The 17,104-nt window shown below is 38.8% G+C and overlaps 1 pseudogene; it reads right to left on the bottom strand.

The window, feature by feature from the left end:
• Positions 1 to 14,774: 14,774 nt before the first annotated feature.
• Positions 14,775 to 15,928, bottom strand: LOC108396257 (olfactory receptor 2L5-like; annotated as a pseudogene).
• Positions 15,929 to 17,104: the final 1,176 nt, after the last annotated feature.

Below are 17,104 nucleotides of genomic sequence, written 5' to 3'. Positions count from 1 at the left end.
CACCAGCATATGTAATACAAATACTGCCAGAATTAAAGGAGGAAATAGAATGCAATGCATTCATTTTGGGAGACCTCAACACACCATTCACTCCAAAGGGCAGATCCACCAGACAGAAAATAATTAAGGACACAGAGGCACTGAACAACACAGTAGAACAGATGGACATAATAGACATCTATAGAACTCTACATCCAAAAGCAACAGGATACACATTGTTCTCAAGTGTAAATGGAACATTCTCCAGAATAGACCACATACTAGGCCACAAAAAGAGCCTCAGTGAATTCAGAAAAATTGAAATTCTACAAACCAACGTTTCAGACCACAAAGGTATAAAACTAGAAATAAATTGTACAAAGAAAGTAAAAAGGCCCACAAAAACAAGAAGGCTTAACAACATGCTCCTAAACAATCAGTGGATCAATGACCAAATCAAAATGGAGATCCAGCAATATATTGAAACAAATGACAGCAATAACACAAAGCCCCAACTTCTGTGGGATGCAATGAAAGCAGTCTTAAGAGGAAAGTATATAGCAATCCAGGCATATTTAAAGAAGGAAGAACAAACCCAAATGAATAGACTAACATCAGAATTATTAAAATTGGAAAAAGAAGAACAAATGAGGCCTAAAGCAGCAGAAGAAGGGACATAATAAAGATCAGAGAAGAAATAGCAAAATTGAGAAGAATGAAACAATAGAAAAAATCAATGAAACCAAGAGCTGGTACTTTGAGAAAATAAACAAAATAGATAAGCCTCTAGCCAGACTTATTAAGAGAAAAAGAAAATCGACATACACCAACAGAATCAGAAACGAGAAAGAAAACATCATTACGGACCCCACAGAAATACAAAGAATTATTAGAGACTACTATGAAAACCTATATGCTAACGAGCTGTAAAACCTAGGAGAAATATACAACTTCCTAGAAAAATACAACCTTCCAAGACTGACCAAGGGGGAAACAAAATCTAAACAAACCAATTATCATCAAAGAAATTGAAGTGGTAATCAAAAAACTACCCAAGAACAAAACCCCTGGGTCAGATGGATTTACCTCAGAATTTTGTCAGACATACAGGAAGATATAATACTTATTCTCCTTAAAGTTTTCCAAGAAATAGAAGAGGAGGGAATATTCCCAAACTCATTCTATGGAGCCAACATCACCCTAATACCAAAACCAGGCAAAGACCACACCAAAAAAGAAAATTACAGACCAATATCCCTGATGAATGTAGATGCAAAAATAATCAACAAAATATTAGCAAACTGAATTCAAAAATACATCAAAATGATCATACACCATGACCAAGTGGGATTCATCTCAGGGATGCAAGGATGGTACAACATTCAAAAATCCATCAACATCATTCACTACATAAGCAAAAAGAAGGAAAAAACCACATGATCATCTCCATAGATGCTGAAAAGCATTTGACAAAATTCAACATCCATTCATGATAAAAATGCTCAACAAAATGGGTTTAGAGGGCTAGTACCTGAACATAATAAAGGCCATATATGGGAAACCCACAACTAACATCATACTGAACAGTGAGACGCTGAAAGCTTTTCCACTGAGATCGGGAACAAGACAGGGATTCCCACTCTCCCCACTGTTATTCAACATGGTACTGGAGGTCCTAGCCACAGGAATTAGACGAAACAAAGAAATACAGGGAATTCAAACTGGTAAAGAAGAAGTTAAACTGTCACTAATTGCAGATGACATGATATTGTACACTCCAAAACTACTAGAACTGATATCGGAATACAGCAAAGTTGCAGGATATAAAATTAACACACAGAAATCTGTGGCTTTCCTATACACTAACAATGAACTAATAGAAAGAGAAATCAGGAAAACAATTCCATTCACAATTGCATCAAAAAGAATAAAACACTTAGGAATAAACCTAACCAAGGAAGTGAAAGACCTATACCCTGAAAACTATAAGACACTCTTAAGAGAAATTAAAGAGGACACTAACAAATGGAAACTCATCCCATGCTCCTGGCTGGGAAGAATTAATATAGTCAGAGTGGTCATCCTGCCCAAAGCAATATACAGATTTGATGCAATCCCTATCAAATTACCAACAGCATTCTTCAATGAACTGGAACAAATAGTTCAAAAATTCATATGGAAACACCAAAGACCTCAAATAGCCAAAGCAATCCTGAGAAGGAAGAATAAAGTGGGGGGTATTTCGCTCCCCAACTTAAAGCTCTACTACAAAGCCACAGTAATCAAGATAATTTGGTAATGGCACAAGAACAGAGCCACAGACCAGTGGAACAAAATAGAGACTTCGGACATTAACCCAAACATATATGGTCAATTAATATATGATAAAGGAGCCATGGACATACAATGTTTCATTTAGTGTAACTTCAGTCTTTCAAATCTATTCGTTAGTTTGGAAAATTGAGCTTTCAGAGTTTGTAGTTGTCCTTCATAATTCTGAGTCAAACTAGGAAAATGGAAGTTACATTTCTCCAGACTGTCCAGCTTCTGTCTAAGTAATCCCACCATGATGTAAATTCGTTCCATTAATTCCTGAAGCTCGGCCTCACAAGGAGAAGCTCCTATTGTATTATGGGCTTTGTTCTCGATGTCAAGAATCTGTTGCCTCCGGTTTATAATTCTTGAATTTCAATCTGCGCCGAGCCGCACTCTCCCTGAGGTCCGGGAGCTGGACCGCCGCGCCCCGCCCCCACGACCCTCGGAGGGCCCCGCCCCTTGCCGCGAGGCCGCCGAAGCTATTTTACTTTCACAGACCATTTAAATTAGATTTTCGCCTGACTTCATTCTTTAAATTCCACTTAATTTGTGATTGTGATATCAGCCTTACTGAAAATACACACAGGAAGAAAACAAAATCAGCTGGTTTTTCAATGATTTGGAGAAACGAGTTCTGAAGCGACATGAGATCCTTACATGGTAAAGAAGTTCAAGCTGTAAATTTTTACTGACCTTCTACACTAGGTGCGGTCTGACGAGTGTCAAAATTTGTCTCAAGATTAACTTGACCGCTATCTCTTGAGGCTGATGTAATCTGGCAATTTACAGATAAGAGCAGATTCAGAGATTTAAGAGAAATTCTCTGGTTGCTCTGCTAGTAATTTAGATACTAGAGTGATAGATTTAGATATTTACGTATTAATTTTGTCCAAATAAATACCCTTCACTAGCCCTTAGAATTCTTGAGGTCAACTCTGAAATAAATTTTTCATGTTTACTAAAAATTAAACTAAAAGTCACATGAAATCTATTAAAATATATGTTCACTACAGATGAAAAGGTAAAGAATGTATATGATTTCCCTTATGCCCAAGTAAACTGGTTTTGTGTGTGTGTGTAATTCTTATTCTCACCTCTCCTGTTTTCCCTTTCTTGCTGTCTTACCCATGACCTGCCTTGTTTCCTGCAACAACCCAAACCTAATGACAGGTGCAGAGAATGCGCGCCCCGCCCTCAGAGCCTCAGAGGAGCTCTGATTCCTGTCTTATTTGCAATACAAAAGTGGTCCTCCCTGAACGGTTCTGATTTGAAATACATGCACAAATTGTCTCCTGTGTAAATCAAGTTGGATATGTACATATTCAGGATATATTCAGTTCATTTGTACATCATGGTGATGAACTGAAATTGTTACAGTGAGTGGAATACTATACAGATGTTCCTCAAAAATTTAAAATATAGGTACCATATGCTAGCAATCCCAGTTGGTATATATCCAAAGGAAATCAAATTATTATCTAAACTCCTATGATTATTGCAGCATTATTCACAATAGCTAAGATAGAGGAATAACCCAAACATCCACTGACGAATGAATATATATGTGTGTGTATATAAGTGTATATATATATACACATGTATATTACAGCCTTCAAAAAGGAAATACTGCCATTTGCAACAACATGGATACCCTGGAGCGCATTAGCTGAGTGAAATAATCCAGGCTCGGGAAGACAAAACACTGCTTGATGACACTGATGTGGCATCAAAAGTATCAGAATCATAGAGGTAGGGAGTAGAATGGTGCTTGTCAGTGGTTGAAGGGAGGAAGAAATGGGGAGATGTGAGTGAAATATTGCATTACTATTATTCAAAAGAGTAAGCTCTCAAGATCAAACACACAGCAATGTGCCTGTAGTTACATATTGTTTTGTAAACTTGAAATTTGCTGGGAGGCATGTAACCAGTTGGAGGTGTTCTCAGCTGACAAAAGAAAAAATAGAGTTATGTGAGTTGATGGTTATGCTCATTAGCTTCTTTTGGGTGATAGTTTTAATATGTACATATAGGGAAACATTATCTGTGAACTTCAAATACATACAATTTTTATTTGTTCATTATATGCCAATAAACTAGTAAAATCAATCACTTCATGATTGTTTGAGATAACAAAGCCAGGATACTTCCAATGTGATAGGCAGAAGGCATCACTGAACAGTAGCTGTGACACTTAACATCTTCAGCAGCAGCTCTGCCTGCTACATAGTCACCATCAGAGTTACCATCTACTCCCTGGATTTCTAAATGATAAAGTTTCCAGATTGTTTCTATGTATTATTTTATTTTCACAACACATCCTAGGTTGTTAATAAAGATATTATTTCCTTGAAAGCTCCATGGTATGCATAGAATACTAAAAGTCAAGTGTAAAAAATTAAACAGATTAATACAATCAGGGAAATTTGGAAAAAATTCTTGATAACCATGATACTGCCACTATTCCTGTGAAGGCATGGATTATTTCCTGAAGATGTCCTTTAAACTTAGGAAATAGATTATTGCCCCCAAGGCAGTTAATCCATTTTATACTTTTGAGTTAATCTAGACAAGAAATAAATTAACAAGAACTCTTTCATGTAAGATAAAATAGTGTTTAAGCATAAGTTACCCTAGGAAACCACTGTGTGCTGATTGGGAAAAAGAGAAAAAGAAAAAAGAAACCCACAAAGAGCCAAGTAAAACTGCTATTCTCTGCAATTGATATTGAGGATTTGGACATATATGTGTTATTTTATTAATTAAATTTCACATGAGCCCATCCCAATAAAATTCAACACTGTCTCATACAAAGACCAGCATCCACCTTCCCCTCCAGGAAGCATGTTTATGAAATGGCCCCCAAATCATTTTATTTTGTAAGAAGTGCTGCCATTCACACCCAAACGGCACTTAAAATATAATTCTGGGTTTGACCAACTCTCACATAGATCATGACACCTGTTCCCTAACCTGATCTCCTTAAATCTGGTAGGATTTCAACCCAGACAACAATCCACACATTGCATAGCAGTATCAGCCGCTATGCAAGCACCTCCCAGTCTGCCATGAAAACAGCCCTGCTGGTGGGGAATAGTTTCTCTTACCTACACCCTGTAAAGCCTCTCCACCAAGACGCAATCCTCCCCAACTCCAGGGGATTCATCACAGACCCGGAGCACGATGCCCCTTACCTTCCTCAGTAAATATACTTATCTTTTAAATTCAATGGCATTTCTAAGACAAGTTTTGGCTGAATTATGTATAAATAAATTATCTTCATTTTTTAAGTACCTTTTGCACCTATTTAACATTTAGTACATATTTTGTCACAGTATCTTTTTTTAGTGACCATATTTTCATGAATGCAGTATGATTTAGTATAGACCTTAGTCCTATCTATGATAAGTATAGGTAAAAAATATTTAGTAGTAAAAAGATAATATCAGTATTGATTGTGTTTTCAATTTCACTGTTTCACTACCACTTCACAACAAATTAGTAGATGTATCACCAATTCTTCCCAGAATTGTAAAATGATTTACATTTTAGGTTCATAGTTCATGTCTTCAAAAAGTGTACAAGTCTTTAAGCAGTTCACTCAAAGGTAGACTTAAAATATATATATTTTCCATGTATTGTTGTACAATCAACAAAGAATTGATGAGACTAGCGTGGTGAACTAAAAGGCAGTACAGTTCCTAGAGACAGGGGCAGCCCTGAAGTCTTAGGCATCCTTGAGGCCCAAACTAATGTCAAAACACAGTGTACATGAGTTTGACAGATCATAGAACTGTTTGCAAAAACATACATTTAAGATGCTTCTTTAGTCATTTTTAGGAAATATATTTCAATGAAAATGAATCTATAAACTTTGGTAATGCTAGTACTTAAATATAGGCTTATATAAACCTTATATCAATTATGGAACTCATTTCCTAAAATGATAACCTTAAATCTGGAATTATTTCAGCCCACACAATAACCACATTGCCAAAAGGTCAACAACTATGCAAGTGCATCACAGTCTTTTGTGAAAGTGCTCTAATTTCGTAAATTGTATTTCCCAGCTCAGTCAAATAAAATTTCATATTTGAGGTTCCCTGGTTAATGATATGTCTGAATGTATCAACTTCTTATTCTAATAGTTTATAAAACTTTCTTAATTAACTAAAATCAAAATTCTCCTAAGCATTTGTTGAACCATCTCAACTCTTATGTGATAAACAACCATCAAAATACAATTAGGATATATGCCTTTTCTTGCCCCCACATTTCACACTCACCAGATTGGTTAGCTGACAGTGATCTTACATTCATCACCTAAAAAAAGTCATTTTTCTGAGTACGATTATTTGAAAGTGTTCAAACCACTGTACATATTCACCTCTCATCCCTGCACTTGACATTTCAGATAATGCCATGAACACTCATGGACATCTTTGCTGGGAGATTAGGTATAACACCTGTTCTGTGTGTATGTGTCCACTTGAGAATGTCCACTGGGAGCTGAATCATATAGTTTAAGTAACTAACAGGGCAGTGTGGCCTTAGGCCACTGTTGGGAAGGAGTTCCTAAAATTTCTTTAGGTGTTTTCCAGATGAGGCATTTCAATTCATTGAGGAAAGAAACAAATATACTAGCACCATACCAAAAGTAAACTCAAAATGAATTGAAGACCTAAATATAGGATATGAAATCATTAACTCTTAGGAGAAAACAGGCAAAAATCTCATGAACATAAGCATGAGTAAATTTTCTGGACACATCTCCCTGGATAAGCTAAATAAAAGCAAAAATAAACCAGTAGGACTAAAACAAACTAAAAAAAACTCTACAGCAAAGAACACCATCAACAAAATGAAAGGCAATCTACTGGATGGGAGAATATATTGGTAAATGACATATCCAACAAGGGGTTAACATCCAAAATACACAAAGAACTCATATGTCTCAACACCAAAAGACCAATAACCTGAATTAAAAATGGGCAGAGGATATAAACAGATACTTCTCCAATGCAGATACACAGATGGCCAACAGGCACATGAAAGATGCTCCACATTGCTAATCATCAGAGAAATGCAAATCAAAATCACCATGAGATATCACCCCACACCAGTCAGGATGGCCACTACCAAAAGGACAAGAAAATATGTTGGTAAGAATGTGGAGAAAGTAGAACCCTCCTACACCTTTGCTGGGAATGTAAATTGGTGCAGCCACTATGAAAACAGAATTGAGGTTTTTCAAAAACTGAAAATAGAAATACCATAAGACCCAGTTATTTTAATTCTAGGAATTTATCCAAAGGAAAATATATGTCTTATTCAAAAAGATATATGTACCCCTTTGTTTCTTGCCATATTATTTACAGTAGCCAAGGTATGGGAGCAACCTAAGTGTCCATCAGTAGATGAATGGATAAACAACAGGGGCACATATACACAATGCAATATTATTCAGCCATAAGAAAGGAAGAAATCCTGCCATTTGTGAAAATATGAATGGATGTGGAAGGTATAATGCTAAGTGAAATAAGCCAGGTGGAGAAAGAAAAATACAATGTGATTTCACTTTTATATGGAATCTAAAAATAAAACAAAATAAAATGAACAGAACAGCAGTAGACTCATAGACACTGAGAAGTGATTAGCGGTTACCGTGGCAGGGGGATTGGAGTGGGTGGGTGAAATAGTTGAAAAGGTCAAGAGGCACAAAATCTCAATCATAGTATGTTAGTCATGGGGATGAAAGTACAGCACAGAGAATGTAGTCTGTACATCTGTAACATCTTCTTATAGTAGTTGGGGTGAGGATTTAATAATGTGTGTAATTGGTGAATCACTGTGTTGTGCACTTGGAAACAATATAATACTTATATCAACTAATTAAACAACAAAAAAGTCTCACTATAAGTGGACGTCACTCTGTGATTAGTGGTCCCCTGAGGCCTGGTGCTCTGTCTGCCGAAACCCAGCAGCATGGCAAGAGCTGCTTTTAAATGCCATGCAATTTTCCGCTGTGGATGGCATGAATTCACTCTTGAATTTCAGTGATTTCATTCATAATTATCCTAATAGAGCCTGCAGTTAATGTCACATGACACCATTTCTCAACAATAATATCTCCAATATTTTAGATATAAGCAGTTGTGTGTTTCAAGTTGCAAAGTGGCTTGCACTGCGCCCTTTCCTGTTATTGGCCCTCTAAAGACACCGCTATCCTTTTGTGCAACCCAACATTTAGGTCAAAACAATGGTTCAGAGGTGCTATATGCTGCTTCCGGAAATGTGGGTGAAATACAGTATTTCCAGAATCTCTCACCTGGCATTTCCATATCAATAGGTGACTGTTAACAGGGGTGGAGAGGTGAGAGCACAATGGGACAGGAGAGGTTTTGGGGCCTTCCCAGTGCAAATGGGAGAAAAGTGAGCAAGTGATAGCAACAACCATGCTTCTTGTAAGCAGTAAATGGGTTTCTCCCACTTCATTTTTTCCTTTTGACTGATTTTGGCTTTGCAGGTTTATTTTGCCCTGGGCTAGGAATGCGCTTTTCCCCCAGAGCTACATCTAGCAATAGTTGGTAGGACCTCTGAACCCAAAATCTGTCTTCATGGGTGCAATGTTTGGGCGGGCTGCACCTGAGATGGTGGGGAGATACCTGGAAACCCCCTTGTGGAAGTTGGGGTCCCCCTATGCATGATGTGTCTTCACCCAGCAATCCCTATCTGTGGAGCTTCCCCTCGGGGAGCCCCTAGTGGGAAATTGGTCTAAGGTGAAGGACTTCCTAGAGGGGTTGGGCCTTCCCTAGAGTGGGGAAGTGTGGAGACACCACCCCTCCGTGAGATGGAAGACTGCATAGAGGCCCTGAGTGGCTGTGTGGTGGTAGGGATTGTGGGATTTTTGTTTCTCAAGATACTGGAAAGGCTATTGAGGAGACACAACTTTAGCAACTCTTGGAGAAGCTCAGCAATGAGCTATGGAGGTCCTTAGAAACGGAGACAGCCTTTGAGAACAGAGGTCATGACGCTGAAATACGCACGAGCAGGCCAGGGAGGAGGTGGCAGGAGTCTCTGTGCTCCAGGAGGCCAGGGGAGAGTGGGAGGGAGGAGCAGTGCCTTCAGCCCTGGAGATGGTAGAGGAGCTGTTGGGGGAGGACGAGGCAGTGGGGCCCAGGGTGGAGCTGAGTCACAAAACCCGAGAAGAGTAGAGTGATGTGCTCACTGCCTCATGCTGAGAGAGGAGATGTGGTGATTTTTCCTTCCCTCGGGATACCCATCTCCCTTGGCTGATGTAGACCTTCCTGCAGACTATTCCTGTGGCAGTCCTCTGAATGTTGATAGAGTTTATCTCCCACAGTTTTGAGCACACGTGTCCTATAAGGTCTCCAATATGATAACCATATATTTCTCATTTTTCCAGCAAGCATTTTGTAATCAGTTTGGTGGGCCAAATAGATGTTAAGACAGCTTGCACTTCTTCACAGTGTATTATGGCAAAGGGCAGGATGAACAGCACAATATTACACAAAGTTGTAAATATAAAATGTTTTTTTCTCATGAGTATGAACTGTCCTTCACACCGTCTTCTGATGGCAATGACCAAATCAATAGCATGCACACCACACCCAATGATTCAACCCACACGGGCCCCTTTTGTCTCCTACCACACTTGAAGGAGACTTTAACACCCAACTTATATCAATGGATAGATCAGGCAGAAGTCAACAAGGAGCAGTGGCTTTGAATGACACATTGGACCAAATGGACCTAATAAATATATACAGAACATTATATCCAAAAACATCAGAATACTCACTCGTTACAACTTCACATTTAACATTCTCAAGGATGAGTACATGGTAGGTGACAAAAAATGTGAATAAATTTAGGAGGATTGAAATCATAAAAACTGGGTTTTACCACAATAGTATGAATCCAGAAATCAAACACAAGAAAAAAAACTGGGTAAAACACAGACACATGGTGGCTAAAGAACATGGTACTAGAGAACCAATGGGTCAAAGAAGAAATTTAAAAGTAAATAAAAAATTACTTGGAGAATAAAGAAAATAGAAACAACAATGCAAAATCAAACATACAACTTTTAGTTTCTATCCACTATAAGTAAAGTACTATTTTCCTCTAGCTTCTTTAGCACTTCCCCCGTTACTTTTGATGTTCCATGATTTGCAAATGGTATGGCAATATTTGGGTTTTGTTTGTTTTCTGGCATTCAAACTGCATGGTGAGCTGCCTAGGTCTGTGGTTTCATTTCAGTGGTCTCTTCTCTTCCCTTTTGTGTTTTCCTTGTGGTGTTCACATTGCTTTAGTGTTACATCTTTTGGAGTGTCCAACAATCTTTGGATATTATTTTTTTGTTGTTCTCTTTTTATTTTAGTTTTTGAGGCATGTGTTGATTATTTCCTCTAAAATGTAATTCTTGTGCACGCTCTTAGGCATTCGTCACATCTATCATAGTGTACATGTGTGTGTATGTGTGTGCGTTTTTTTTCTTGGAATTTCTTTTCATTTCTTTCTTAGCATTTCTATCTCTCCACTCTGAGGGCCCCTCTGTTCTCCCATGTACCCACTTTATCCAGAGGAGACCTTGGCATAGGGTATTACAGCTGTCTAGGTTCCTGCCTGGTGATTCCAACACTCTTGTCTCATACGATTCCGATGCTCACTCTGTCTTTTCAAGTTGTGTTTATTTGCCTTTCAGTTTCCTTGTAACTTTTTTTTGATAGCTGGAGAAGATATGCTATGTAAAAGGAACTGCAGTAGTTGGGCCTTTGGCAATGGGACAGCAAGGACCATGGGGAGGGGAAGCATTCTACATATGGTCCGCATATCTTAATGAGCCTGTGCTTGTGGACTGTTCAAATATTTCTCAATTTTTCCCTCCCTCTTATGTGTGAAAATATGTCTGGGGTGGGCAGTAGTTGGCATGTCCTTTCTCCAATGTAGAAGGCTGGAGCTAACTGGCATTTGGGTGTTTCTTTTCCCTAAGGCATGCAGGCTCTACTAATAACCCAACCTATCAGGCTCCAGTCAACTACATTCTCTTGAGAGCAGGCTTTTTTAAAAACAGAGTGCTCAGGAGTATTTTTACAATTGTTCCTTTTCTTTTTCCTAGAAGCATCCTAGGGGATTATTCTCAGGTATTTACTGTGAGACCCTGGTTGAGATCCTGGGAGCAAACATCACTAAATTATGGTCCCTTCTATTTCAGGACTTTCCTGGGGTTTTTAGCTTTCAGATACCCCCACTAAGATTCTATCAATTACCCAATTATAGTCCAGGTTTTCCTACACTAGGATCAGATCCCACTGTAGTTTCTGCTCTAGACACTCTGCTTTGGTAAATTATAACTCCCTATATTCATCAGCATCTCTAGTATCATGATCCCTGGTCTGACTTATGTCCTTTCTTTTATGAGTCCAAATTATTGATATTTCAGTCTATTCAGATTTGTATTTGTCAGGATAAAGGGTGACTTCACATTTCCTTATTTGAGGAACCAGAAATCAGAATATTTTGTTGTTTTCACAAAGAGACAAAAACCCAAAGTTGATGTGCAATAACCCAGTCTTTGAAAATATAAAGGGGTTTCCTTGTCAAGATATATTTTAAAACATTTCTTGTGAACATAAAATTAGGACCATGCTTAGTGTATTCAGTCCACTGGCTTAACTTTACTTTGCAGCACAATATACAAGTGCATTGAAAGAGGAGGTGTTTGTCGTTCATCGTGGGGTCAGTGTTGTATTAGAAGGAATATGTACAAGAAATAAAAATATTTTAGCTCATATCTCCAAAATACCCACCGGAGCCGTATATGCAGCCATGAGGCTTCGGCGAGCAGCTCGGGGGCCTTGGGTGTGCAGCACTAAAGGTCAGGCTGTCTGGGTCTCAGGCTGCAGTCATTCTCGGGGAGCCCAGGTGACCGCAGGGGTGGAGTCAGAGCCATGGCGGATGCATCGGGACTGCTTTGGCTCTTCAGTGGGAGACGTGCTGAGTGGGCCCCTCACAGCCCGGCAGATGCAGGCAATAGAGGTAACTTAGAGCGATCCTGGGTTTCCTGAGGATACTGTGGAGAGGGGTATGCATTTGATAATTCTCTGGGACATGAAAACAGTGAGTGTGGCATAGGGCCGTGACATTCGGTGTATCCTAAAAGAGGGAAGTGTAAGGAATCTACATATCAGTGAGATGATTGTGCATGTTTTTAAAAATTTCTATGTTCAGTAAAACTTATTGTTTTCATTAAATAAGGTCCTTAAATGAATAATCGTATTTGCATATTTTGGAAATGGTACTTCTCACATAGTCCTCACACATAATGGGCCATGTAGGAAGATAACCAAGGATTCACAAGATCCCTTATTATGCAGAACATCTAGAGAACCTTGAGCATTCTTTTTACCTGGCTTTTGTTTTGACATGTCTTTGAAAACAACAATTCTGATACCTGTATGATGACCTAAATAGTCATGTCTTGCCTGACTCTCAGGTACAATCAGGGTATGTATGCACATTTTGCATTAGATTACTTGATCCAAATTTAACTCTGGGATGAGTCATTTAGGGAATCAGGGGATGTGCACAACTACTAAGGAAACAACATAAGAATAACAAACCAGGTATTATTGCAAAAGCAATAAATTAGAATGTGATCTAACAGGAATAAACTCACTGAGTTCTCAGAGGAGCCCATCAGATGGGCCTGGGATTGTTAATGATGCCCAGAAGGGCTGACGTTGGTGTCTTCACAAAAACCATTCTCAGGCGCATACTGGAAAATTACTTGTGGTTGTAGAGTCTCCAGACTTAATTGGCCTGCATTTCTGGAGATTATGCAAGCTTCTCACTTTTTAAAAAATATAATACTTGCTGATTGTATTGGACTGCTTTTATTTCTTTTAAGATACAAATTTACTTCACTTGAAAACTTCAGACAATTATCTTCCAAATCACATTTTAATTCAATTGGAAAATTCTTGCTAAAAAGAGTAAATGCTTAGTCAGTATTTGGTCATTGATACTAAACAGTAAAATCTTTTTCTACAAATTTGAGACAAGTTATGTGATATCACATAAATCTGAAAGCTAGCGAACTAATAATTTAAAAAATATTGTTATTATAATGCATTTCTTTGTGATGAGAAAATGACCTATATTAAGAGATAAGCAAATCACACTCAATTTTCCTTCCAAAATCAAGCTTTTTAATGAGCTAATACTCAGGAAATCACTAAATATTCACTTGGTTTTAGTGCAAAGATGGCTAAATTCATATGATTGATTGCTCATGGAATGTTGATCCTGTACTTAAAAAAATTATTTCCAGTTCTATACATAAGTCATCAATCACTGTCATGACTTGGATAATCCAGGACTTCTTACCTGCCCATTCTAGCATCTTCCTCACTTGTACTTAGGCAATAAAGATTATATAAGAATTATTTGCTGGACTGTGAAGGCCATTCATCCTCAGTGTGCAGCACACCTGGAAGTAATGGTGGGAACTAAGTAGGCTGGTGACTAAGCAGGCGTGTCTATTAACAGTATTGGTGCAGAGAGGTTGATCCCAAACCAACTCCCAAAGCAGGTTCAGTAGGATTATGAGAGTCAAAAATGGAGAATAAAATGTTCATAAGAAGTATTACCTTATAAAGTGGTAACAGTTGCCATTTGGAATGTACAGTTTGAGTTAAGTTTGAGGGATGATTTGGGAATGTCTCAGATTAATTAAACTGGACTAATAATGTGTATAAATACATTAATACTCCCATAAAGGGCATTTAATTTGTCTATAGTACATTTTGTGTCTAATCATATTTATTCATCCTGAGGAAGTCCTGTGATAAACTGCTTCCTTAGAGTACACTGTGATAATACCGGTATCTTTCTAATGAAAGATATATACTTGTTAAATTTCCTATATATTGGTGCAAGATTTACACATTCCCTGCAGAGCTCTCTACATGATCTCTAAATTGATCACTTCCCCCAGAAAATGGAAAATAGAAGGATAAACAGGCACCAGTTAAAATATAAGTATCGTTTTTTTTGCTCTGTTTTAAACCCAGGGATGTTATGCCATTTACTGTTTCACTATAATATTTTTTTTTCATTTTTGGATGTATATTAAGTACACCAGAAAATGTTATACTGAATGATAAAATCAAGCTGGGAAGTTTTCATATTCGTGTCCACATACTGGTAAATTCTAATTGACAACAAATAAGGGAAAACTATATACATAACAGGTTTCTTTTTTTTAATTACTAAAGAAAACAAAAAAAGGTGTAGGGTCCATATAATTATTTTGCAAAATCTCAACTTTTTAATCCTATTAAAATTAATAGGTTAACTTTAATCCTTGTCTTCAATCATGAAATAAATTTTCCTTAATGGCTACATAATGTGAATATGATCTAATTCTAATGCTGCAAGAGTGATAAGAACATTGTCTAAATTTTCACAGAGCAGAATCTCTGAGTCACTCTCCTCCAGGCCCCCACCACTTCCTTGTTTCTCAGGCTGTATATGATGGGGATGAGCATTGGGGTCAGGACAGTGCAGATAACAGCCAGTACTTTACCCTCTGTAGGAGTTTGGAGGGATCGTGGGCACAGGTAAGTGTCAGCAAGGGTGCATAGTAGGAGGTCACCACGGCGAGGTGGGTGCTGCAGGTGGAACAGGCCTTCCCCCTCTCTTCAGGTGAGTGCATGTGGTGGGTAGCCAGGAGGGCACAGCCATGGGAACGTGCAAGCCAATGAGAGGGAACACAATCCAGAGAGTGGTGCTCAGAGACACTGTGTGCTTGTAGACCCAGGTGTCCGTGAAGGCCAGAGTCAGCATGGCTGGGACATCACAGAAGAAATGGTTGGTGGCCCTGGATGGGCGGTAAGGGATATGGAGGACATGTGTGGTGTGGACACAGGCCTTGATGGAGCCCATTATCCAAGCTCCTGTTATCAGCAGCACACACGCTCTGTTGCTTATAAAGATGGGATAGCGGAGAGGAATGCAAATGGCCACATAATGATCACAGGCCACAGATGCCAGTAGTAATCCTTCTGCAGCTGCTGAAGTTAAGAACAAGGAGCTCTGAACCCCACAGCCTAGAGGAGATGGACATGTTTCCAGAGAGATAACTGGAAGTCATCCCGGGGACGATGGTGGAGATGCGGCTCAGTCCCATCAGGGAGAGCCAGCTCAGCAGGAAGCACACGGGAGGGCGGAGGTGGGTGTCCAGGAGGGTCGGGGGGATCACGGAGAGGCTGCCTAGCGGGCACAGTCCTGTAGGCCCATCAGGGAGAGCCAGCTCAGCAGGAAGCACACAGGAGGGCGGAGGTGGGCGTCCAGGAGGTTTGGGGGGATCACGGACAGGCTGCCCAGCGGGCACAGTCCCATAGGCCCATCAGGGAGAGCTGGCTCAGCAGGAAGCACACGGGAGGGCGGAGGTGGGTGTCCAGGAGGGTCGGGAGGACTCTGGCCAGGCCTCCCAGCAGAGCCACCGGGAGAACGAGAGGAGTGAGAGTGAAGAGGAGCAGCCGCCTGGAGATGGTGGGAACAACCCCAACAAGAGGAATTCAGTTGATGTTTGGTTATTATTTTCCATGGGCTATTCACTTAGATTTTCCTAAAGACTGGTACACAATAAGGTAAACATACAGCAATAAGCTATTTTACTACATTGTCTTAGACTCATTTAGATTTGTCCATGACACAGTATAGCTTTTAAAGAAAGAACAAACTTACCTAATTTGAAAAAAATAAGTATAGTTTTGGTCTGATAAAATCTTCATGAAGCAAACATTTGTGATAAAAAAAATTTATAGAAATACTGTGAATTTGAGAGAGTTATGTATTTATCTAAGCAATTTGATAAGTTATGCATATTTTACTTCCTTACATAGATTCAGGTAACATCAAAGTCAAAACTTATACTTCAAGTATATGCTTAGAAAATCAATAACAAAGTATAAAATTATACCCATATTTCAGAATATTTTGGTAACTATCTGATGATGTTGCAGATCTATATTATTTTTTAAATTTCCCTTGCACAATAATGCCAAATCATGTTTCTCAGGTGCTGTCTTATTATTTGCTTCTTTTTTCTCCAGAAATCTACAATGAATCTTAGTTGCCAATACCATTTACACAAAGTGTTTCTCTTCTGCCTCATGACTTGTTTTCTGAATTCTGCTGCTTAAGCATGCCCTGTATGTGGCAAGGTGTAATGCAATTTCATCGTAGTTTTCATGGCTCTGCTCAAGCCTATGGGAAAGAAGATGTGTAGTTTTAACATCTGTTCCTCAATGATTATATTACACTGTGCACTGCCTTATGACACACTCACACTCCCATAACTTTTCTTTATTTTATTTTATTTAAAACTATTTCCCCTTCTAGATAAGTGTAGGTTTTCAGCACACATATATCCAATCTCTGCTATGAAACTAAAGTAACATGATAATAAAGAAAAAACAAGTAATAAATTTGACAAAAGTGGGGCTGTGCAAAATATGGTGGAGTAAGAAACAAGGCAGAACCAAATCCCCATGTAAACACCAAGGAAGCAACTACAACATTTACAAGTAACCTGGAAAATGATGAAGAGTGTGGGACAGAACTTCCACACCTGGTGAGGAAGACCACTGAGAAGGACCAGGAGATGTAGCTGATCTACTAAATCAAAGGAAGAAGCCTAGACAAAATGAGGAGGCAGAGGAATGTATTCCAAGCTAAAGTACAAGCTAAGACACCAGAAAGAGGTCTAAATGGAACAGAG

This window comes from Manis javanica, chromosome 14, assembly GCF_040802235.1.
Source record: "Manis javanica isolate MJ-LG chromosome 14, MJ_LKY, whole genome shotgun sequence".
In the NCBI taxonomy this organism is placed as follows: Eukaryota; Metazoa; Chordata; class Mammalia; order Pholidota; family Manidae; genus Manis; species Manis javanica.
This window is presented reverse-complemented; position numbering and strand designations above follow the sequence as displayed.